The following is a 25,649-nucleotide window of genomic DNA, read 5'->3' as shown; positions in this document are numbered from 1 at the left end:
CAACTGAAAATATGGACTCACACAGTAGTGATGGGAGTACTTTATACACCAACTGACAGCACTAAGACGCTTATGCTTATCCGTGCGAGGGTGCTTTTTATACAGAGCTGACAAGATTCCTGGAAAATTAAGTGCTGAAAATAAACAGATTTAATAGATGGATAACCGTATTAAATGGACGTTTGGTGTTTCAAGAAGGAGAAAGTGTGTTAAATAGTATTAGGGAAATACTGATGAAAATGTTCCAGTAACCGTCTCTAAGAATAGTGAATGAACGATGAAGACACAATGAACACACTAATATACGTAAATAAAATCGACATATAGCTTGCGGTCAGTTATCGGTTTCGCAATTATGAGACAAAGAACGAAATCCCAACTTGTGCGGGGTATAACAATCATGTAACTGACTCACTAAACAGCAGTCACAGAGACATGGACGCGTCGGCGGACATGCTTGGCCTCCTGTCACAGGGCGGCTGGAAATTATGTTAAGCTGGAATGCATCCGGCCAGAATCAACACGCAACGCCGCCCGTGGATAAAGCGAGACCGCCCCACCCCGCCGTGCACGCTCGGCCGCCATCTTTAATCCAGCAACTTCGGTCACGGGAACTCTTATAATGGGAATGTCAAACTGAGGAGGCGGATTAATTACATTTTAATGCCGCAGGGACGGCGTGGTGACGGGATTGTGAGATGCGAAGGGTTCGGAATGTGTTGGCTCTGTCACCCATCTCCCCGACGGCATTGAAACGGTTTCTCATTGAGAGTGCTTTGTTGATTCTTCGCGCCTCGTCGTACCGTTTCCACGATTAAAATTTTCTTCTTCTCTTGCGTTCGTAAATTTCTACGTATAAGAAGTTTGAGAGACGTTGAACGATAACAATGGCGGTTGTACCATATTCCTGTGATATGCAGTTTTTAACAATTACTGAAATTGAACAAAACGAGGAAATATAATTAAGAAAAAGCGGTAGCAAGGTTTTGAAAAGTAAGTTTTCAGTATAATCATTTATAGCTCTCAGTGTTGCGTACCTAACATGTAACTACTGCTAGTTCCTTCCACTGAAGTTCTCGCCACCTGGAGCGTTTAGCTATAAAATGTGACATTGTGGCAACGGCCTCCGACCTATTCTCTGTGCAAGTATTCAAATATTTAAAAAAGGGATTTTATTATTGTATAACGTACAAGAAAGAAAAATATTATCTGTATCTGCTTGGTTCCGGAGGGGGTTCGAGTCCTCCCTCGAGCATGGATGTGTGTTTTCGTCCTTAGGCTAATTTAGGTTAAGTAGCGTGTAAGGTTAGGGACTGATGACCTTAGCAATTTAGTCCCATAAGGTTTCACACACATTTAACATTTGTGTCTGCTTATCTATCCCATGTTGTCTTTTCTCTCATTTTAAAGAAGATGAGAACTAAAACTTTCAGGCTCAATGTTAGGTCATACCCATGCTCTTCTCACGTATCGAGTTTCGACGTCTGGGGAATGAATAATATGTCATCCTTGTGCAGTATTTTTGTTCAGGTTATATCTTGCAGCAAAGCTATTTTAGGTTAGTGTCCCTTTGTATATCTTGTAATAGTCGTTCATATTTATGAAAAAAATGGCTCTGAGCACTATAGGACTTAACTTCTGAGGTCATCAGTCCCCTAGAACTTAGAACTACTTTAACCTAACTAACCTAAGGACATCACACACATCCACGCCCGAGGCAGGATTCGAACCTGCGACCGTAGCGGTCACGCGGTTCCAGACTGTAGTGCCTAGAACCGCTCGGCCACCTCGGCCGTCCATATATTTATGAAACCCACGTTTCTTATTCTGCCCTGGGGCAAGTACTCGTCTTTGATTTCGATGACTGAAAAGTTTTCAAGTCCCACCAGTTAGAAATGAGTACCTACAAGAAAATGTGAGATCTGTGGTTCGGTTAGACAGAGTTTCTCTGGGCTGAGGTATCATGCTGCTTCCTCTGATATGAAGAGGTTGTCACGGATCACATACTTTTCGCTGTCCGTGATGACGTCAGAGCGTGGAATTCCACGTTCACTACACTGCGAAGCGTTAAATGAAGAGCCTGGAATGTCAGATTTTTGGTTCGTGGAGAGGAGCGACATCTACTTAACGTCACAAGCAGCACATGAGGGACGACGTATTGTATGAGGTTAAACCCCATATTTGGTGGGTTTTTTCATTATAGAGTACGAGGTATGAATATACAGCAAAGTGTTTGAGAACATCAGTATAGTGAGTAACTCTCGAAAACGCTTCGTTTTGCGTACCGATACTGTTTGTTATAATAAACTGATAGCAACTAGATATTGATAGTTAAAGGGTTCCTGTATTTGATGCTTTTAGCGTTATGTCTTGTGTGTTATGCAAGTATAATGTTTCAGTGCTACGGCACAGTGATGATCTATTAAAAACGCTTCGTTTTGTGTCTATCTTCCTTAACTGAATACTAAATAAATTTGTAGCTACGGCCGTTACAAAGTGTATACCATATATCTGAGGATCATGAACTTTAAACAGAAAGCAAGTTCACGTCTAGCTACTTCCAAAACTTTTTTCAACTTTCGTTTTCTAAAAGATTCTACGTCTTCCTTAATAATTTATTAGAAATATTATTCGCAACAGGCGACGTTCTTTAATATAAAGAATGTACCGGGTGATCAAGAAGTCAGTATAAATTTGAAAACGGAATAAATCACAGAATAATGTAGATAGAAAGGTACAAATTGACACATGCTTGTAATGACATGGGGTTCTATTAGAACCAAAAAAATACTAAAGTTCAAACAATGTCTGACAGATGGCGCTTCATCTGATCACAATAGGAATAATTAGCATAACAAAGTAAGACAAAGCAAAAATGATGTTCTTTACAGGAAATGCTCAATATGTCCACCATCATTCCTCAACAATAGCTGTAGTCGAGGAATAATGTTGTGAACAGCACTGTAAAGCATGTCCGGAGCTATGGTGAGGCAATGGCGTCGGATGTTGTCTTTCAGCATCCCTAGAGATGTCGGTCGATCACGATACACTTGCGACTTCAGGTAACCCCAAAGCCAATAATCGCACGGACTGAGGTCTGGGGGCCTGGGAGGCCAAGCATGACGAAAGTGGCGGCTGAGCACACGATCATCACCAAACGACGCGCCCGAGAGATCGTTCACGCGTCTAGCAATATGGGATGGTTCTAATAAAATCACATGTCATTCCAAGCATGTGTGTCAAATTTTACCTCTCCATCTACATTATTCCGTGGTTTATTAAGTTTTCAAATTTATACTGACTTTTTGATCACCCGGTATTTTCTGCCGTTCTTGTTGCATAGGCCAACGACTGGAATGTTTCCCCAGTGGTGAGAAATCTTAATGTGACTTCCAGCCTATGTGAGAAAGTAAATACAAGGTAAACACTGGAAGTTTTAACTATTATGAAACAATGTATTAAAAATATATACCTCTCTCTGGGTTTTATGACCTCCCTCATGTTCATACCTTGCCCGTAAGTATCTTTTTCAATGATGGAGAGCAGTTTCAAAAACATCACATCTTCCATTCGAATGAATAATAAGGACGTCACTTCAAGTGATGGTACTGAAAACAACACCGAGAATGTGGATATTATGCACGTGCAAACTGATATTAGACGCTATACTCTAACTATATTCAATTTAAAACTGACAGTGAGGTGGTTACTCCAACGAGTTAGCGCATTACTTCTGCTAGTATGTATCTCAGATCGTCTAATAGCATTATGAAGTTTTCTACCAGCAATTTGCTTTTCAAGCCACCCGCAAGTCCAGAAACTTGTTCGCCATTTTCTCCGCTCTTCTTCAACAATCGCTGACAGAGCTAACGCAGCTGCTTTCCGCCCGACCATTTCCGTAAAGAAACTGTCATCTGCGAGCCACATGCAGCCAAAAACTGCCGCTGGAGTGCGCTGCGGTCTGAAATCACGATGAGGCTCACGTTCCGTCCAGTGAGACGTAAGTCGTATCAGACCGTGCAAGAAAGGAAGGAAGACTAGGTTTAACGTCCGGTAAACATCGAGGTCATTAGAGACGGAGCACAAGCTCGGACAGTGTCATGGCTGGGGAAGGAAATCGGCCGTTCCCTTTCGAATGAAAAATCTTAGCATTTGCCTGGAGCGATTTCAGAGCATGCAGCAACCACGATGGACACCACGTCTGGCGTGCTTATCAATGAGAAATACCTCCAGTATGAGGCTGGCTAAAGCAGGGGGGAGCAAGCTGCACCAGAGAAACGACCTTGTTGGTCTATACTTGGTCGGGACCGGAACAAGTGGATAAGTACTGCTCTGCTGCGAATTCTCATTTGAGTTGAGGCTGATGAGATGTGAACTCATTCAGATGCAGTTAGCGATTTTAAAGTTTTTCTGTCCTAATTTTGTTTACTCTGTGCTTTTCGCGACCTTATTTTCCGTTAATTATGAATGTGCCGTCGGGTTTGCAAGCACGTATGGTCATATAAGGTTTATGACATCTGGCATTTCCGGACAGATTTTTGGAGACACCCTCCCCATACTCGGTTTTGTTTATGGTAAGAGTGCACGTGTGTTGCTTATAGTCTTGCATACGTTCAAGTCAAATGGCTCAAATGGCTCTGAGTACTAAATGGTTCAAATGGCTCTGAGCACTATGGGACTCAACTGCTGTGGTCATAAGTCCCCTAGAACTTAGAACTGATTAAACCTAACTAACCTAAGGACATCACACACATCCATGCCCGAGGCAGGATTCGAACCTGCGACCGTAGCGGTCGCTCGGCTCCAGACTGTAGCACCTATAACCGCACGGCCACTCCAGCTGGCCAGTTTCAAGTCCTTTTAATCCACCAGTTCTGTAAGGTATCAGGCAAATCCAACACCTTCCATGAAAACCCTGACATGATAGCAAATCCGGCAGTATGTCACATAGCACCAAATTAACCAAAGTAATGCGATCAACGAGTGAGCAAATGGAATACCACAGACTAAAACAAGAACGCCTAAATGCATGTCATACCGTCCCACCGTGAAACAGAAGCAGTTCCGAGGGAAGAAACGAGAACAGAAGCCGAGAGCAGAACCATGTTAAGCTAGAAGGCCCTACGATAAGGGGCGGACACCCACGTCGCCAGCCGACCGCCAAAACCAACCCCCAGCCCATGTTAAAAGATAGAGCCCTCCAGAAGAACAGTATAGATCTTACGATAACACTAAAAGGGCCACACCAGCTGCAAGATTTAGCGTGAGACTTTTTCGCGTCTCTGTTAAGTTGCAAACGTTAAAAACATTGCCCCAACTCGAAAAGTATAACGTTTCTCACTGGATAGACAGAATTTTGTAGGCGGAGCTTAAGGTTAACATTGAGACCCTGACTGGTCAGTTGAAAACACAGCCAGATAGCTTTTTTTAAAACCAACTTCAGTAAATTGTAGTAAGGAGAAGTTAGGGGGAGTTGCTTCCGAGACGGCGAGATGTGAGGAGTTGCACCGCCCGCATCCCCTGACGCTGCCTAAACACCGCAAGATAACGAACGCACGTGATGCCGCATTTTTGAGCGCATAAGGCTTCACTCAGAGCTGCAGAAGTCTCATCTGTTAATCCCCTTTTTGCGTAATACTAGTGTCGATCGTCAATTAAAGCTCATGGTATTCACATTTGCTACGTAAGTTAAAATCTGAAATGCGATGATTTTTCTGTTATATAATTATTGAGAAGCCACATCAGCCACTGTAATTTACAACAAGTTAAATAAGTAATTAAAGATAATTGAGGGTCACTGTACACCATTTTGATAGTTTTCTCTTTTGTGAAACTTAATTTAAACCTAGATTATAGATGTGATATGGCATAGGTCATCCTTCGATCCATTGTAGGACTTGGAAACCCATTCAGGGAATATTCGTTCACATTTTTGTTGAACGCAGTTGGTTTTTATCATCCTGTATTAAAACATTTCCTTTTATCAATAGCGCAGTTTATAAAGAATGTTTTGTGAGTAGAATAAAATTTCCAATGGTAAACTTAACTGCAAACGTCGTCGAACTGTTCGTGCAGATGGTTGTTGTCTTGCAAACGTCCCCATCTGTTGACTCAGGGACCGAGACGTGGCTGCACGATCCGTTACAGCCATGCGGATAAGGTGCGTGTCATCTCGACTGCTAGTGATACGAGGCCGTTGGCATCTAGCACGGCGTTCCGTATTACCCTCCTGAACCCACCGATTCCATATTCTGCTAACAGTCATTGGGTCTCGACCAACGCGAGCAGCAACGTCGCGATACGATAAAACGCAATTCCGATAGGCTACAATCCGACCTATATCGAAGTCGGAAACGCGATGGTACGCATTTCTCCTCCTTACACGAGGCATCACAACAACTTTACACCAAGCGACGCCGGTCAACTGCTGTTTGTGTATGAGAAATTGGAAACTTTCCTCATGTCAGCATGTTGTAGGTGTCGCCACCGCCGCCAACCTTGTGTGAATGCTCTGAAAAGCTAATCATTTGCATATCACAGCTTCTTCTACCTGTCGGTTAAATTTCGCGTCTGTAGCACGTCATCTTCGTGGTGTAGCAATTTTAATGGCCAGTAGTGTATATCCGCTGTAGGTAATACTGAATCGTTTATGTTACTACAGGTAAAAATTCGTGGTTTTTTTACGTAACATCTGTTTACATAGTTTATTTTCTTGTGGCTAATGTGAATGTTTTGTGTATCTACGTTTCAAAAGGGAGTCATTTATTTGTACAACGAGTAACTACGATGTGCGTAAGTCCATAACTTCCTGTTTGTACAGCTGCGAATGAAGTGTTTCTCACTTAGTCTTTATCCCTAATTATATTAATCTTCAAAATGGCATTAGGCAACTTAAAATTGACTAGTACAATAACATCTGCATGTATTAGCTGTAATACAAATAATTTAAAAACGTAAATCCTCAGACTTCACTGTGTCAATCGGAAACTAAAAATATAAGAAAGACCAACTCAGTATACCACTTCATGTACATTCAGTATTAATTGAACAACATGTAAAAATAGTGGAAAGCAATAAAAACTAAATAAAACTTGCTTAGCACAAGACTGTAATCGGCAATCTGTTCTCTAATTCGTAATTTTAACAACATGTATTTAAGTTCAAATGGTTCAAATGGCTCTGAGCACTATGGGACTTAACATCGGAAGTCATCAGTCCCCTAGAACTTAGAACTAATTAAACCTAACTAACCTAAGGACATCACACACATCCATGCCCGAGGCAGGATTCGAACCTGCGACCGTAGCGGTCGCGCGGTTCCAGACTGAAGCGCCTAGAACCGCAAGGCCACTGCGGCCGGCGTATTTAAGTAAAATGATGATTACTGCAGCAAGACACACACAGAAAACTGGTTGGCATCTGCGTTCATAAAGAAATATATGCAGGTTCACGACGTCAACCATTATCTTTTTTTATGTCTTTCATTCTCAATACGCGGGAGCGATTACGCAGTGCAGACACTATCGCCTTTTTAAAAGTGCTCGGCTGCGAGAATCATATGTAGCCCGCTGTGGTGGAAGAGCGGTTCTAGGAGCTTCAGTACGGAACCGCGCGACTGCTACGGTCGCAGGTTCGAATCCTGCCTCGGGCATGGATGTGTGTGATTCCCTTAGGTTAGTTAGGTTTAAGTAGTTCTAAGTTCTAGGGGACTGATGACCTCAGAGGTTAATTCCCATAGTGCTCAGAGCTATTTGAACCATTTGAATCATATGTGCAAATTGACAATACTTCAAACGCGTATTTCACACAGCAGTGGGTTAGCGTTCCAACGGTTTCAGTTTATTTTCGCATGATACGAAACTATAAAATCACATTCCCTGTGCTTAATTCCGTGCAAAATTAATAAATAGTAATTCTTCGTATTTTGCAGCATATACTTCAACGCCAAATTACTTGTAATGTGTATCTGTAAATAAAGAGTTCCTCTAACAGTACGAGCTGTAGGAAATGTCTGATAATACAACATACGTCAGCAAGCAGCCACGAAACAATAACGAGGACAGAGAAAAAGAACAGCTAGTAAGCTGTAACACGAATCTTGTCATCACACAGCTTACTGAAAGCCACTTGCAACAATGGCCGAAAACTTGGTTCATTTTACACTGTTATGAGAAATGACTCAGACCATGAAAGCCTGTGGCCATACAAAAGATATTCACAGTCGTAATACGTCTTGTAGCCATAACAGTTAACAGTTGTAGCAATAATTCAAAATCAATAATTCACTAAAATCACTGTCATCTGTAGATTCGGCTTTTGTTTTCTTGAACCAAAGTTCGTCCTCTGCATTAAGTTTTCAACAACGCAACTTTAACTGTTGCTTATAGGACGATTCCTTTCTTCCAGATAAATTTTGTTGAAATACTTGTGCGAAATCTGAAACTGAATCAATTAACGTCAGACTTAACAATATGAGGCTATATGGCGCTATTGAATAAAAAGTTGCAGACTGTCTACCACTTAACCCGCCCGGATGGCCGTGTTAATGCGTAGCTTCAGGGTCGAATCCGCCCGGCGTATCAGTGATGAGGGTCGGTTTGCCGGCAAGCAAGATAAAGAAAAAAGAAGAAATCTTTTACCAATTTATTTACATTACTTCACAATTAAAGATGACGTTCTGCCTTAGTTATGATTCCTTACCTTGCTGTTTCCTTGTAGTGCTTAGTACCGTAAAAGTGGGCAAAATGGTTGAAATGGCTCTGAGCACAATGAGACTTAACATCTGTGGTCATCAGTCCCCTAGAACTTAGAACTACTTAAACCTAACTAACCTAAGGACATCACACATATCCATGCCCGAGGCAGGATTCGAACCTGCGACCGTAGCGGTCACGCGGTTCCAGACTGAAGCGCCTAGAACCGCACGGCCACACCGGCCAGCAAAAGTGGGCAACTTTGTTACACTTTCGGCACTTTTTGTAATATGACGTTATTACACAAATACACTGATCTGTCAGAACATTATGACCACCGACCTACTATCAACATTAACCGTCCAGGCCATAGCAGCTTCACCTGGCTTCACACATTCACACGGTGCATGTAGTATCATTGAGCGTGCTGTCCGTGTGTAGAACGGGAAAGGCACGAGATCTATGTTTGACCGGGGGCAGATTGTGATGGCCCGGAGGCTCGGTACCAGCATTTCGGAAACTGTGTGACATGTCGGGAGTGCTGTGGTGAATTTCTTCAAGACGTGGCGAAACCAACGTGAAACCACGTCCAGACGTCGTGAGGTTGTGCGGGCCACCTGTCATAACAGATGTCGGACGTCTTAGGCTGGGCAGACTGATGAAGCAGGACAGGACGTGATCTGTGCCAGAACTACCATCAGACTTCAATGCTGGGCAGAGTAAAAGTGTGTCTGAACATACAATGCACCGAACACTCCTAACGACGGGCCTCCACAGCCAACGACCTGTACGTGTGCCAATATTAACACCCCGTCATCGACAACTACGACTGTAATGGGCACATGACCATCGGCACTGAAGGCTGTCGCATCGGAAGAGCGTTGCATGGTCTGATGAATCCTGATACCTTTTTCATCACGTCGATAGGAGGGCGCGAATCCGTCATTTTCCAGAGGAACAACGCCTTGATACCTGTACTGCGGGACGGAGACAAGCTGGCGGCGGCTCCACAATGTTCTGGGGAACATTCACGTGAGCATCCATGGGTCCAGTGGAGCTTGTGCAAGGCATCATGACGACCAGGGAGTACCGTACATTGGTTTCAGGAAACGTACACCCCTTCAGGACGATCATGTTTCCCGACGGCAGTGGCATTTTTGAACAAGATAAAGCGCTATGTCACAAGGCCAGTGAGTGTGATGAAGTAATTCGAGGAACACAGCTGCAGTTGTGCTACCCGCCAAGTCACCAGATCTGAACCTGACCGAACACATCTGGGATGTGACTGAATGTGGCGTCAGAGCTCATCACTCCCCTCCCTGGAATTTACGGGAATTAGGTGAATTGTGTGTGCAGGTGTGGCGCCAACTCCCTTCATTGACCTACCAAGACCTCACTGCTTCCATGTCACGATGCGTCGCCCCTGTTATCCATGCTGAAGGTGGACATTCCACCTATTGGGTAGGTTCTCATAACGTTCTGGCTGATTAGTATATGTTCTGGGGTACATGGAAGGGGCCTCCCGGAAGATCGCAACATGAGGAAGATACGACACACTACGTCACCACCAACGATCGGGCGTACCCTGAGCAATGTTGGGAACAATTCCAACGGCAAATCCTTCCACCACCAGAACATTACGCCAGATTATAAATCAAAAAGGCTTTTTTCAAAGCCAGTTATTACAATAATCTCCATAAATATAGAAGGAATGTCAGTAGAGAAAGAAGTATCACTGTCGAATATGAGTAAGACAAAGAACTGTGATCTCCTACTCATCCAGGAAACCCATAGAGATCCGAATGGCCGGCCGCGGTGGCCGAGCGGTTCTAGGCGCTTCAGTCCGGAACCGCGCGACTGCTACGGTCGCAGGTTCGAATCCTGCCTCGGGCATGGATGTGTGTTGTCCTTGGGTTAGTTAGGTTTAAGTAGTTCTAAGTTCTAGGGGATTGATGACCTCAGATGTTAAGTCCCATAGTGCTCAGAGCCATTTTTAGATCCGAATGACAGAAGGCCGAAGATAAGTGGAATGACCTTAATCACTGGGAGACCAAGCGCACAGAATGGCAGTGCAATATGTGGTCAACCAGGCCTGAATATCTCTTTGACTGTAGATAACGACACAGAAATACTGATTGTAGCAACAGAGTCTGTGAACAAACCTCCAAATAATGTATTTAGTTTCAAAGAACCAGATGATTTCTATTCACAACCAGTGAAGTTGTTCATGGGGGACTTTAACTGCCACATTGTACCATGGGGTTGCAGAGAAACAGACCAAAGTGGAGAAGAACTTGAAAACTGGGTAAAACTAATACATGATCCAAAGCTACCACACTTCTTCAGGAGTGGAAGGTGGGGCCGTGGATATACCCAGGTAATATCTTTGCAAGTGAAAATGTTGCCCACCAGGTGAAGAAAGAAATGGGAGACACAATTCCAAGGACACAACATCGATCAATTATTTTTACTATAGAAGCAGTCATCAAACCTAACTGTACCACCTTCAGCAGAAGGTTTAACTTTCAACGAGCACAATGGGATAAGCTTGCTGAGGAACTCCAAACTCGTTGAACTAGATTCTTCTCCACAGGAATACGATAGCTTTATAAAGCTGGTCAAAGCTGTCTCGCGTAGGTACATACCACGTCGATGTACAACAACTTATACACCAGAACTTACGAACACATCTTTGGAGATGACCCATTATCTAAGGAAACAATACAGGCTGGTGAAGACCTGATACTAAACATATCAGCTACAAGGAAACAAAAAAGTGCGATCTTATGATGCAGCTTGATATGAAACAAACAGTAGAAAGGCATGGCAATTGCTGAAGAACCTCGGAAACCGGCCAACAGCTACTCCCTCGGCCTTTCCTGAAGTAACACCTAACCAGATAGCGCAGCAGTTACTACTGAATGGCAAAGTTAATTAAAAAAATCGGTAACTCCAGAGATCCAGAGAACTACTTAGGAGAATAACTATATTGGCACACCTTTCTCACTGGAAGAATTAGAAACCGCAATATGCTCAATGAAGAACAATAAAGCCGCTGGATTAGATGACGTGAGGACGGAACAAATAAAAATATTTGGACCAGCAACCAAGAAGTGGATCCTGGATATGATGAACACCTGTGTCTCAAGGTTGCAAATACCAAAGATCTTAAGGAAAACCAAAGTTTTGGGCCTACTGAAACCTGGGAAACAGCCAACAGATGCAAAAAATATCTGACCGATATTACTCCTATGCCATCTATATAATGTTTTACAGAGAATGATGCTCAATCGAACGTCGGACCAATTTGACCAAATATTGATCAGAGAACAGTCGGGTTTCCACCCCAGGTGGTCGTGTTGTGGACAGATCTAGGACCTGACACAACACATAGAAGATGGATATGAACGTGGGCAGATCACCGGTGTCGCTTTTGTTGGTTGGTCTTACTGCAGCATATGACACCATCAGTCACAGGAAACTGTTAACAAAGATCTATGCCACCACGAAAGACTTCCACCTAACACAGTTTTATGAGATATCTGCTACAAAACAGACGTTTCTTTGTTACTCTACAAAACAAGAGGAGTCGATGGAGGAAACAGAGAAATGGTATCCCCCAAGCAAGTGTGCTAGCCCCACTGTTGTATAATATTTACACTAATTACCAGCCAGTTAGTCCTGTTACTAGATCGTTCATTTACGCAGATGACACAGCACTTGCTGCGCAAGGTAGAACTTTTGAGGAGGTGGAAAGAGAAAGCACAACAGGTCTTAAGGCACTATCTGACTATGATAGCAACTACCTGAAGTCAAACTCTCCAAAAACACAAGCGTGAGCATTCCACTTACGGAACAGAGAGGCTGGGAGAAAACTGAGAATAATCTGGAGAGTTCAACAGACAGCTAACACACTGTGACATCCCAAAATACCTCGCAGTAACGTTGGACCATTCCCTCACCTTCAAAGACCACCGCACAGATACAAAAATGAAAGTCTGTGCTAGAAATAACATTATTAGGAAACTGACCGGCAACGACTGGGGAGCACATCCATATGTCCTCCGCACATCTGCCCTTTCTTTGTGATTCTCCGCTGCTGAATATACAGCACCTGTATGACAGAACTCCAACCATGCCAAACAGGTAAATATTGCCCTAAATGAAACAGGATGAATTGTACCCGGCTGCTTGTGGGCAATCCCTGTTAACAAAGTCTACTTACTACCTCATGTGCGTAGCACCTCCATACATCCTAAGGGAAACGGCAGCTGAAATAGAAAGAAAGAAGCATGAGACGGACCAAAGACACTCCCTGTTTGGAAGAGAACATCAACCACCAAGACCCAAATCGAGAAAAAGTTTCCTCCAGACAACGCAACCAATTCACACAAAACCTGCAAACCGTACGATGCAACTCTGGCATAGCTCATCATCAGAAAAATGTTGAGATAACCCTAAAGAAGAACTTGCTGCAGGTCATCACATCGAGGATACTCAGTAGACTGAGAACTGGAATATCTCGGTGTAAGGTGAATATGGGGAAATGGGGATACATCTCAGGGGACGAACTGTGTGAGGGCGGGGAACCTCAAGTCCACCAGCACCTACTCAACGCCGGCCGGGGTGGCCGAGCGGTTCTAGGCGCTACAGTCTGGAACCGCGCGACCGCTACGGTCGCAGGTTCTAATCCTGCCTCAGGCATGGATGTGTGCGATGTCCTTAGGTTAGTTAGGTTTAAGTAGTTCTAAGTTCTAGGAGACTGATGACCTCAGAAGTTAAGTCCCATAGTGCTCACAGCCATTTTTGAACCTACTCAACAGCACGAAACTATCAGAACCTGTTTCCATGGACGATCCGATTGTCGCCAATGATAAGGCATACCGTGCAGCGGAATTCTGGGCAGCACATGGAATATAAACATGCACATATACTTTGTAATCATATATACACTCCTGGAAATTGAAATAAGAACACTGTGAATTCATTGTCCCAGGAAGGGGAAACTTTATTGACACATTCCTGGGGTCAGATACATCACATGATCGCACTGACAGAACCACAGGCACATAGACACAGGCAACAGAGCATGCACAATGTCGGCACTAGTACAGTGTATATCCACCTTTCGCAGCAATGCAGGCTGCTATTCTCCCATGGAGACGATCGTAGAGATGCTGGATGTAGTCCTGTGGAACGGCTTGCCATGCCATTTCCACCTGGCGCCTCAGTTGGACCAGCGTTCGTGTTGGACGTGCAGACCGCGTGAGACGACGCTTCATCCAGTCCCAAACATGCTCAATGGGGGACAGATCCGGAGATCTTGCTGGCCAGGGTAGTTGACTTACACCTTCTAGAGCACGTTGGGTGGCACGGGATACATGCGGACGTGCATTGTCCTGTTGGAACAGCAAGTTCCCTTGCCGGTCTAGGAATGGTAGAACGATGGGTTCGATGACGGTTTGGATGTACCGTGCACTATTCAGTGTCCCCTCGACGATCACCAGTGGTGTACGGCCAGTGTAGGAGATCGCTCCCCACACCATGATGCCGGGTGTTGGCCCTGTGTGCCTCGGTCGTATGCAGTCCTGATTGTGGCGCTCACCTGCACGGCGCCAAACACGCATACGACCATCATTGGCACCAAGGCAGAAGCGACTCTCATCGCTGAAGACGACACGTCTCCATTCGTCCCTCGATTCACGCCTGTCGTGACACCACTGGAGGCGGGCTGCACGATGTTGGGGCATGAGCGGAAGACGGCCTAACGGTGTGCGGGACCGTAGCCCAGCTTCATGGAGACGGTTGCGAATGGTCCTCGCCGATACCCCAGGAGCAACAGTGTCCCTAATTTGCTGGGAAGTGGCGGTGCGGTCCCCTACGGCACTGCGTACGATCCTACGGTCTTGGCGTGCATCCGTGCGTCGCTGCGGTCCGGTCCCAGGTCGACGGGCACGTGCACCTTCCGCCAACCACTGGCGACAACATCGATGTACTGTGGAGACCTCACGCCCCACGTGTTGAGCAATTCGGCGGTACGTCCACCCGGCCTCCCGCATGCCCACTATACGCCCTCGCTCAAAGTCCGTCAACTGCACATACGGTTCACGTCCATGCTGTCGCGGCATGCTACCAGTGTTAAAGACTGCGATGGAGCTCCGTATGCCACGGCAAATTGGCTGACACTGACGGCGGCGGTGCACAAATGCTGCGCAGCTAGCGCCATTCGACGGCCAACACCGCGGTTCCTGGTGTGTCCGCTGTGCCGTGCGTGATCATTGCTTGTACAGCCCTCTCGCAGTGTCCGGAGCAAGTATGGTGGGTCTGACACACCGGTGTCAATGTGTTCTTTTTTCCATTTCCAGGAGTGTATATATATATATATATATATATATATATATATATATATATATATATATATGTATATGTGTGTGTGTGTGTGTGTGTGTGTGTTCTGGACACGTATAAATAAATAAAAGTGTATGCGCTGCGACATTTAATTTCCACATACATGGAATATTATGACCTTTAACCTTTAGTTTTCGCACAAATAAAATTTAATGTGCAACGAGATATATTAATGGAATATTAATTGTCACAGAATTACCCCGAACTCAGGGCAACATTGTGATACGAAATCTAAGACAGTGAAGGTAGAGCTAAATTCATCTGTAACAGCGATGGACTGACCTGTGCTCTTTATGACACACAGTTAAAACTTCGTTGCAGATTTGCCATGTTATATGAGATTCGTTTCCTCTATGCAAAGATAAACATTTGCCACGAAGTTTGTCAGTTTGGTGAGATTTATTTTTCTAATTTTCTTAACATCCTATTAATTATTGGCTCATCCGCAACCAAACTAAAGAAAACTGAAAGAAACTGCATTAAGTAAGATAAAACAAAACTCTTATGCACTTATTTACGCATATGTTCAATGGAACCTTATGAAAAAGAAACGGGTCATAGCATAAAATCCTCTGAGCAAGATAATCAGTTCAGTCTGCTAGACACAAGTTCTGGAATATGAGAAAAAATAAAGCCACAACACATTCAATAAAATATGCTGATGAACTGTATGTTATATTTAGAAACAAAGTTGTAATGCATAATAAAACTAAATGTTTTTTTATTAAACTATACTCAGATGTCCTAAATTCCATTAATGAGACTTGTTTTCTATAATTTCGATTGATACACTTGTTTCTACAAGTATGCGTATTGTAATGTAATTACCCCCATAACCTACAGAAATAGCTTTCACCGCTCTCCAATGGCCGAAGAGGTTTTTTCTTTCCTTTTTCAAAATGATCTGCACATATAAGTTATTTATATCAACTTACCTTCCGCTAGTCATCTTTTCAAAGTTATCAGCAGTAGTAGAAAGTTTCCAAGGAATCTACTAACACTTTTTTCCATCTTACAACAAAACAGCTTTCTGACCAGTTCAGATATAATGTACGTACTTGTAGCTTCAATCGCTGATGGCATTGCTATACAAGGACACGTTCAATGTTGCTCCGAAGTAAATTATTTAAGAATAAAACGCTGGAGCGCGCCGATGTCACAAAATAATACCTCAGTCACAAAATTATCCAGTTTTACAGTATTTCTAATATTACATAAACTGGATCACATAAATGAATTAAATCTTACATTACCCACAAACCGAACAAATATTTTACAGTCACGGTTACAGGAGAATGGAAATCGGGCTTCGTTGTTCGTGAATCCGAATCCGTTATCTTAATCTAGTCCCTTCTCGCCCAACGGGACAATATGCTTATAAGCAAACGCAAGTGTGGGCCACCAGAGCAGTCTTCAGTTACTCTTCCTGTCGCCCTAGACTTCATTATGACAACGCGCAAGTGACGGGCAGCTAATCCCGCCCACGTAGCCGCTGTCATGTGTGCACATAGAGCTCAGACAATGAAGTGACTCAGTACCGCGAGCTGGTCAGGAGAGTTCTCTCATCGATGCGGGGGCGGTGGGGGTGGTCGGGCACAATGCGGGCGCAATAAGCGCGGGGAGCGAGGGCAGCGCTCTCGCCGAGCACAAAACTTGCCATTGTGGTGTGCGTGATTGATGCGCTATGAAGATGCGTCCTCCACCGGCTTCCTGCTCGCCTTTTTGTGATTTATGGCTTAACAGGAAGAACCTAATGGTGTGAGGAGAGCGTATAGAAACATCGCCGTCTCTAATGAAAGGTTGGCGAGGCGCCACCACACATATGCCGCTCGCTTATCGGAACGCCGCCCACTCCTCTCCTGCACACGCTATTATTTTCCCTACCGCTGGCCCAGACGAGAATTCCGTACATATCAAATCTAGGCGTTCCAATGTTGTTGCTGCCTATGCTGCGTTCAGATTAGCGCTAATTTACTCGAGCCGCTAGATACGAAAGACGCACACATTAAATGCACTGTTTTCCACAGGACGCATGTGTAAATAGGTTTGAATCTGTCGATTTATGACGTGGCTGCTAAGGAAATATATCGGGTGAGGTGATGCAGTATCCAGGAGCAGCATGGTTCAAATCCCAACACGGTCATCGAGTTTAACGGCTTCCCGTGGCTTCCCTTCAAGTAAACAGAGAAAGGGATCTTTCAAAAATGTCCCAGCCTGTTCTCGCTTCCACTCTTACCCAACGGTTTTAGTACAACTCCAGTGCTAAAAGAGAGGTGAATCAGTCTTCTGTTCGGAGTGTGGCATACAGATAGATAAAACTTTTTTCTTGGTTAAGAGTATCGAAAGCGAATCACTCACTCACGGGGACGTAAGTACAGACTTTAGGCATACGCACATAGGCCACGTAGATAGATGTACAAGAAAATTACTGACGGGAAACCTTACAGTACGTAACAGAGAACTTATCACGAATCTTGAAGGCACATCTTCAAACGGACGCCGTGTCTTGTGCCTTATCAGCACTTGAGGTTGATCAACATTACTATTTCTCATTCGGCTGTGGCCAAATATAGCTACGTCGAGTGTCGGAGAATGTTTCTCTCTGATAGTGAGGTTGTGGATCTACAGTTGCATCTAACACATTTTTCTGAATCGCGAATGAAAATGGCACAATAGCTAAAACACTGGACTTGTATTCGGAATTAGCGGGGACCAAGTCCCTGTATAGCCATCAAATTAAGGCGAAACCCACTATGGTTGTTTTGGAAAAGGGCATTGCTGCTTTCCTTCGTCATCGTTGTCCTGTCGGAGCTTTTGCTTCGTCTCTAATGCCAACACTGTTGGTGGAATTTTAAATCCTCCTCTTCACCCCTTGCTTCCCCTTAACGTATCTTAATAAAACCTCTGAAGCAATTTCTCTTTCAGATTATCCTTAAAATTAAAGAGCATCCTTTACGGATCATTACTGTCAGAAATCTAACGAAACATCGGTTCCTTTCTTTACCGATAGGTTTGTTGAATCGGGCTTCGTTATTTTAAAAGGAGATGAAAGATTGGCCGTATTGGACGTATGCTTGTGTTCGTCTTCACTTGCTTTCCGTACATCTCCTGTTACCCGCTTGGATCGTCCTCTTAGGTCCATTCACGACAAATTTAGTAAAATGACATTCAAACGTGGATCAGTTACATTAATTCATATTCATTTCCATTAGCGGCCTGGCTAATATTCGGAAGAAACGCTTTACGGATTTCTCCATAAGAATGCTTTATTATAAGGTATATGACATATCATTCCCAAGGTAACATAAAGTTTACAAAGTGAGAACGAAGGGCATTTATTCTGGATATATTAGAACACCTTCGTTGATCCACTTCAGTTAACCAGGGTTACTTTTTTTGTTTCAATGTTAATGAAAAAGTATGAAGCATGTAAACAGTATTATAAATATGTCAAATGTGTTACACTTGTAATCTGGGCAATAAATGATGCTCGATAAGACAGTTTTTACAGAGTTTCTTTAAATATATAGTAGCGTACAGCTCAATGGCAGACGATAATGACGCACACAGAAGCTAAAAGAAAAGTCCCGCCACATCTGGATATGGCTCAAATGGCTCTGAGCACTATGGGACTTAACATCTGTGGTCATCAGTCCCCTAGAACTTAGAACTACTTAAACCTAACTAACCTAAGGACATCACACATATCCATGCCCGAGGCAGGATTCGAACCTGCGACCGTAGCAGTCGCGCGGTTCCGGACTGCGCGCCTAGAACCGCTAGACCACCGCGGCCGGCATCTGGATATGAAAATGCATAATTTCGAAATCTATGATGTGAACTGAATACCATAAACAAATCAACTGAATGGATCACCCAGTAATACTATATTAATGAAATACAGCTGAATGCCCCCTAGATTCCACCCAGAAGATGAATTAGATATATATAGTCTTCAGCCCGGAAACTGGTTTCATGCAGCATCTCTCCACACTAACCTATTCTGCACAAGTGAACAAACTTCATCATTTCTGATATACAGGGTGGTCAACAACGGTCTGAAAAGCTTCTAAGCGTGTTGCAGGGTATGTTGTGCTGGGAAATAACTGTCGAAAAAAATTCGATGACGTGCGCCGTTTCCGAGTTAATTGCGTTAAAGTTAGCCAATCAGGCCATTGCACGCGCAGTTTCAAGCGTCCTGCCAGAGTCGGTGTCTTCGTTTAGTTTCCTAAAATCGAGCAAGATAGAGCCACAAAAATTGGAGATTAGATGATAGTAGGGACCGAACACGAGCCAAAGGTTGAGCAACATACATTTCGCGTAAGAACCGCGAAGATGAAGATACGAGAAATTAGGGCTCATACGCAGGCATTTAGACAGTCGTTTTTTGCTCGCCCTATTGGCGAGTGGAACACGAAAGGAAATGACTGGTAACGGTCCAGGGCTCACCTCCCTCACGCACCGTACGGTGACTTCTGGAGTATGTATGCAGATGTAGATCGCCCATTTTTGACAGAAGAGAAGTTCAAATCACCCCTCGCTCTATATCGATAACATGAAAACCTTTAAAGAACCAAGCCACTGCTGCTTCCTTCCCCACTTCTCTCTTGCTGTGCTGATGGCCACTGCCTAAGAAGAAAATAAAGTTCACCTTTCCTTCCTTTACGTACGTGCTGTCTTTGAAAATTCCTAGAGGGGCTAAATAAGGAATGTGGTCAAGGGTTCCGTAAAAGTTCTTTCAGTAAACTCCCCATGATCTCCAGAAAATTTTTTCACTTTGCTGCAGAGTGTGCACTGATATGAAATATCCTATAAGGTTAAAACTGTGTGCCGGACCGAGACCCCAACTCCAGACCTCTGCCTTTTGAGGGTAAATTCTCTACCAGCTCAGCACATACATCGCTGCAGAGCAGAAAATTCGTTCTGGAAACATCCCCCAGGCTGTAGCTAAGCCATGTCTCCGAAATATCCATTTTTTTTTTCTGGAGTGCTTGTCCCGTAAGTTTCTCAAGAAAACGTGTGTGAAGTTTTGAATGGAGGAGATGAGATACTGGCGGAAGTAAGTTGTGAGAATGGATCGTGAGTCGTGCTGGAGTAGCTAAGTTGGAGAGATGATAGCGCTCAAATTGATTAAATTATTCGGCCGTATGGGAAAGTCATAATTTTTCGGCACTGGCATGAAGTGATAGGGGGAACCCGTCCCCTTGGAGGGTTGGGACTTCCCGATATAAAAGCAAGGGCTTCAATATTGTTTATTCGACGTAACGTCTTAACATGTACACGAGCTACTTATTCAATTACATCCTGCTTATTTACGTGTCTTCGAACGGCCAGTCTGACTCCATTGCACATGTTTGCCGGATCAATTCTAAATTGTGCCACATAAGTGAATTTTATATTATAATACGTTTTCTGGGGGCCGACATTTTATCAGTGACATACCTTACTACCATATCTTTGCCTTCCCGTTGGGGAGGACAATCATCCCTCTCGCCTGTTGAAAAGACGGCGCCATTGATATCCTGGAAAGCAGTGTGGTTTCACGATAGTCATCCTATTATCCCGATGGAAGTCGCCTCAACGTAGTGTAGGACCATTCACAATCTGATTCCGACCAATGGACACCTCCATCGCATTGATCTTCGTCCGACTTTGCGACACATGTTATCAATCTTATACATTACCACACAGGCTTGCCTCCTGCGGGCGAGAACACTGGGCCTGGATTCGACGACGACTATCTTTCCTTACCCGATTAGGTGAAGCTGCTTTCTCGGTTGAACTTCTTCTCTGTCCGGACTTTTCTATTTTCTCTCGGACCAAGACTAATTCTATCGTATGGTTCCTCGGACACTACACCCTCTACGTAGTCGGGCGTGACAACGATTCCGACCCCGTGTTTTTCGTCAGTATATGGTGAACGCGCATTGGAAATGGCAGAGGCTTCCACATTATTGTGCTTTATTTGCAAATATGTTGCACGTCGTCTTCAATCGTCAAGGTATTGCATAGTTTTCCTCCCTTGTTCTGGGGCCTTCCTCCGTTGCGTTCTTCCTAGCGAAAAAATTTGTTTCTTTTGATTCCCGAAATTGTGTAATTTATGTCTATCAAGTTTAATTTAAAAAAACCAGGCCAGTGTCATGTGAGAGACCAGCGCAGTGACTGGGAGGAACGGGGGACGCGTCGTGGTCAGGTCTCAGGATTCGTTTGGTTAGAAGCCCATCTGTTTGGCAATCGACTGCACTTTAAAAAAAGTGGTTAACGTCGAGCAACGTAGATATAAATTCGTGAGTTCGAGACCATTGGTTACCTTATTTTTTAAACCGTATTTTGGGTGGCTGTTAAAGTTTATCTAGAAGATAATTTGCTTCACTTTCTAACCCACGAGAAAAAAGAAAAAATGTTGGTAGTGAACTTCCCCGTGTAAGGCAAAGGTCCCGAGTTCGAATCTCGGTGTGGCACACTGTTTTAATATGCCAAGAAGTTTCAGTCCATAATCTCAGTTGTAGGCTGTGATCATTTTATTCCAAGCTCTTTTCTCACAAGCTTACTTGTAAATGTGGCTAGAAACGCCATTCTACTTCTGTCATTGGTATGCGGCACTGTATTTTTTTCCATAACAGAAGTGTGAAAGAAAATACGGATGTGTAGAAGTTACGAAGAATAAGTTTAATTAAAAAATGAAGACATACGTAAAAAAAACATCGCTCCATAACACAGACTATTAAAGACATTGTTTGAACAGATGTTAAAGATTTTTCTCTTTTTTGTGGAACTCTGTAAATGTGTATTAACTGCAGGCCTATCTCTCATGATAAGAAATTTTGCCTCTATGAATGTTAAAATTATGAGGTACTGCGAAGAAAGGAGGAATGTAAGCAGAAGTTTAACATTCCCACATGGATACGGTCATTAGACTCAGAGACAAGATCGAATAGGATAAATGTTGAGAAGAAAATCAGGCATGTATTTTGCAACGGGTATCAGGGCAAAATCTTACTCTGGGTGGCTGGACGGGGCTTTGAACTCAGGAGCTCAGCCACCGCACCACTCGCTTTGTCTACTAAAGTCACCGTTGAGGTCAACGGTGCCTCCTTTCCTCCCTAACAGGCTCTTAGTAATATTTCCTGAGTTATATGTTCCTCGCGGCGTAGGAAGATGTTACAGGAAGATGAAGACATCCTCTGCTTCTATGGGGAAGCATCAACGGAGAACACCTCACGAAGTCCTGCCATATAAACATAACCGCAAAAGAGAGGATTATTTGTTAGCTGCGAAAAAAGCGATAGAAGTTCCTATTGCCAGGAAAATGACCTGACATATGACATGGAAATATACAAGTAAATAAATAAACAAGCAAGTAAATGACAAATAAGTCTTATCCGGTGTACGGGTCAGCGGTCTCGGTCGAGTGCGTGGTTAATCCGGTGCGCTGGAGCGAGATTGAAGCAAGACGAGCGTGGCGCCTGGCACCCATCGCTCACTGTCCGGCACGCGGGCGCCTGAATTAATGTGGCCTCGACAGTACGCATATGCATGCGCCGCGGCGACAGGTGTACGACAGATATCGATCGCATGCGATCCTACCGATAGGTCCTTACAGCCTCCTACGAGCATACGACCTAGCGATTACTGTCGAATAGTGTCATTTTCTCTAAATAGTAAAACCTTATAATAAGTTCTGAAAGAACACTGTTTGCACTCTAGTCTGAAACAGATGTTGCTTGGCCCTTCAAAGACGAAAGTGTAGACGTTTCATTTGAAGGAAACGTATATTTTAACGTAAGTTCGTGTGACGCGTTAGTTTATCAAGATGAAAGAACCTCAATTGCTTCACTAGACCACTCCGAGTAATCAATGGAAACAGTGATAATAGTCAATCTGGGGCGATGTAAGGTGGCAGAGCGGAAACGTCCTTGCAACAAACTTTTTAGGGGTATGGAAATGAGCGTTTGGCCCCTTACGGGGCAAAATGGTTCAAATGGCTCTGAGCACTATGGAACTTAACTTCTAAGGTCATCAGTCCCCTAGAACTTAGAACTACTTAAACCTAACTAACATAAGGACATCACACACATCCATGCCCGAGGCAGGATTCGAACCTGCGACCGTAGCGGCCCCGCGGTTCCAGACAGTAGCGCCTTTAACCGCTTGGCCACCACGGCCGGCCCTTACGGGGCAGGTCCGGCCGCCTTGGTGCAGGTCTTATTACATAAGACGCCGCATTGGGCAACCTGCGCGCCGGATGCGGATGGAATGATGATGAAGACAACACAACACCCACAGTCTCTGAGCGGAGAAAATCCCCGACCCAGCCGGGAATCGAGCACGGACCCCTTAGGACCATTCAGCTATCGGGCTGGACACTTGCTAGGGGTAATAGATCACGTCATGGGGAACAACTTTTGTTACTGACAAAATGTTCTATGATGCTTCCTGTCGACATTTTGCGTCTTTTAGTATTCACTGGTCCTGGAATGATGAGATTTCACCAAACTAGCTGGGTCTATTAACCAAGTGTACAGCATACTACCTACCTCTGTAAATTCATAGAGTGATTTTCAACAAGAAAACTGTGGGAATGAGTGTCTCTAAGCGGAGAAATGTATTTTAGGAATGAATCAGGAACTTCAATTTTGCTAGGCCTACCGCCTTTGGATGACAGGCAACACACACTGCATACGAACGCTGGTAAATGCCTACACCCTGTCACCCCTCAGGGCATTACCAGTCTTAAATGACACGTAATTTCAGAAAACGTTTTGTCTCTAACAACCCCGATGTCGCCACGACGTGATCTATCAACCCTAGAAATTTGGCACAAAGACTTTGAAATCCGCAATGTGACAACGAACTCAACCAACAAAATTTTGGAAGTTGTTCAAGGATTTTGTCATAGTACTCACATTTTGGTGTAAGAGAACTACCTCATTACATAACAACTGCATTTCCTTTGATATGTTACCCCATTTCTTTTTGTATCTGTATTGGCCTCCCTCAGGCTTGCTTTCTGAGTAGATGTGTAGAAGAAACAGGATCCTTCAGTTTATCGCTATTGCATATTACAGGCGTTTTTTTTTTTTTTTTTTGCACTGTTGTGAAGGCAGTTTACAGAAACAGAAATAATTGGGGTAGCAAACAGAATAAATAATTTTGTCAACAAAGTTCAGAATCACCCTTTCGACGTGTGTGAAGCATTTTGGAAGCTACATATCTTACCGCTGATATCGAGAGTCGCCATTAGCGCTGCATTTGTTTTGGCGTGCAAGCCGTGGCAGTCGGGACGTAGAGACGAAGAGTAGGAATCCTCTGTTACAGAGTACGTATCGGCGGTTGCCTCACTCGTCGGAGCAATGGAGTGCAGTGTGACACCAGAAACGTTCAGCTTTTTGTTAAAAAGTAGCTATTGATTATGCATGTACGCATGAGTGCCACGTAATGAGACCGATGGTACGGTGACGCAAAAGTTAAGTCTAATCGTGCGTGATATAAGTTCAGAACATCCGCGTACATCTACCGCGCCGCGTCGACGGAACCGGTACATTTTAATTATATTCACGTATAGACATATAGGCTTGGGTGGCTGACTGTGAAAATGACCCACATTCCTGTGTAAAACCATTGTGTGAACAGTGCAGTCTGAGAAGCAACTACTTGATAATATAGTGTCACCTCAATCGGTACGAGGTTCATCCAGAAAGTAAAGAACGATTGCGTACCACACCCAGTGCCTATCCCCCACCACTGCGATTACAAGGGTGCCAGTTAGTCTCTTCCCCAGTCTCAGTATGAGCAGAGTTTTGTTGGCGAACGACCATGTCTCTTTGTTCTGTAACCTTTCGAAATAGCGGCACCCGTTAGAAATCCTACCAAATGCGACATTTTCTGAATGATGAAAATTTTGGGCCTATCAAAATTTGTAGGCAAGTAAAGAAAGTTTACAGTGATAGTGCAATGAACGAGTCTTCACTGGCGTGGAATGTTGGCAAACGTGTTTTTGATTCATGGCAATGCTCGACCTCATGCATCAGCTCGAACTCAGCAAGAACTTCAGCGTCTTTAGTGGATATTTTTGAACATCCTCCTTCCAACACTGACTTGGCACTAAGTGATTTTCACTTATTCCTGAAACTAAAAGAAGTTTTGGATGGAAATAAGATCTCAAACGAAGAAGTCCTCAGACAACCAGTAACATCCTGGCTCATGTCGTGGCTGTAGACCAATATGAGATGGGGAAAAAGTTAGGAAATTTGTGGTAAGGTCTTATGGGACCAAACTGCTGAGGTCATTGGTCCCTAAGCTTACGCACTACTTAATCTAGCTTAAACTAACTTACATTAAGGACGACACACACACCCATGCCCGAAGGAGGGCTCGAACCTCCGACGGAGGCAGCCGAGCGGGCCGTTACAAGGCGCCACAGACCGCGCGGCTACCTAGCGCAACTATGACATAGGAATCGAAAAGTTAGTCCCATGTCAAAATAAGTGTCTTGACAGTTATTTCGACTACATGGAAAAATAGAGTAAGGCACTGTAATTTTGTAAA

This window comes from Schistocerca cancellata, chromosome 4, assembly GCF_023864275.1.
Source record: "Schistocerca cancellata isolate TAMUIC-IGC-003103 chromosome 4, iqSchCanc2.1, whole genome shotgun sequence".
In the NCBI taxonomy this organism is placed as follows: domain Eukaryota; kingdom Metazoa; phylum Arthropoda; class Insecta; order Orthoptera; family Acrididae; genus Schistocerca; species Schistocerca cancellata.
Note: the sequence above shows the minus strand (reverse complement) of the source record.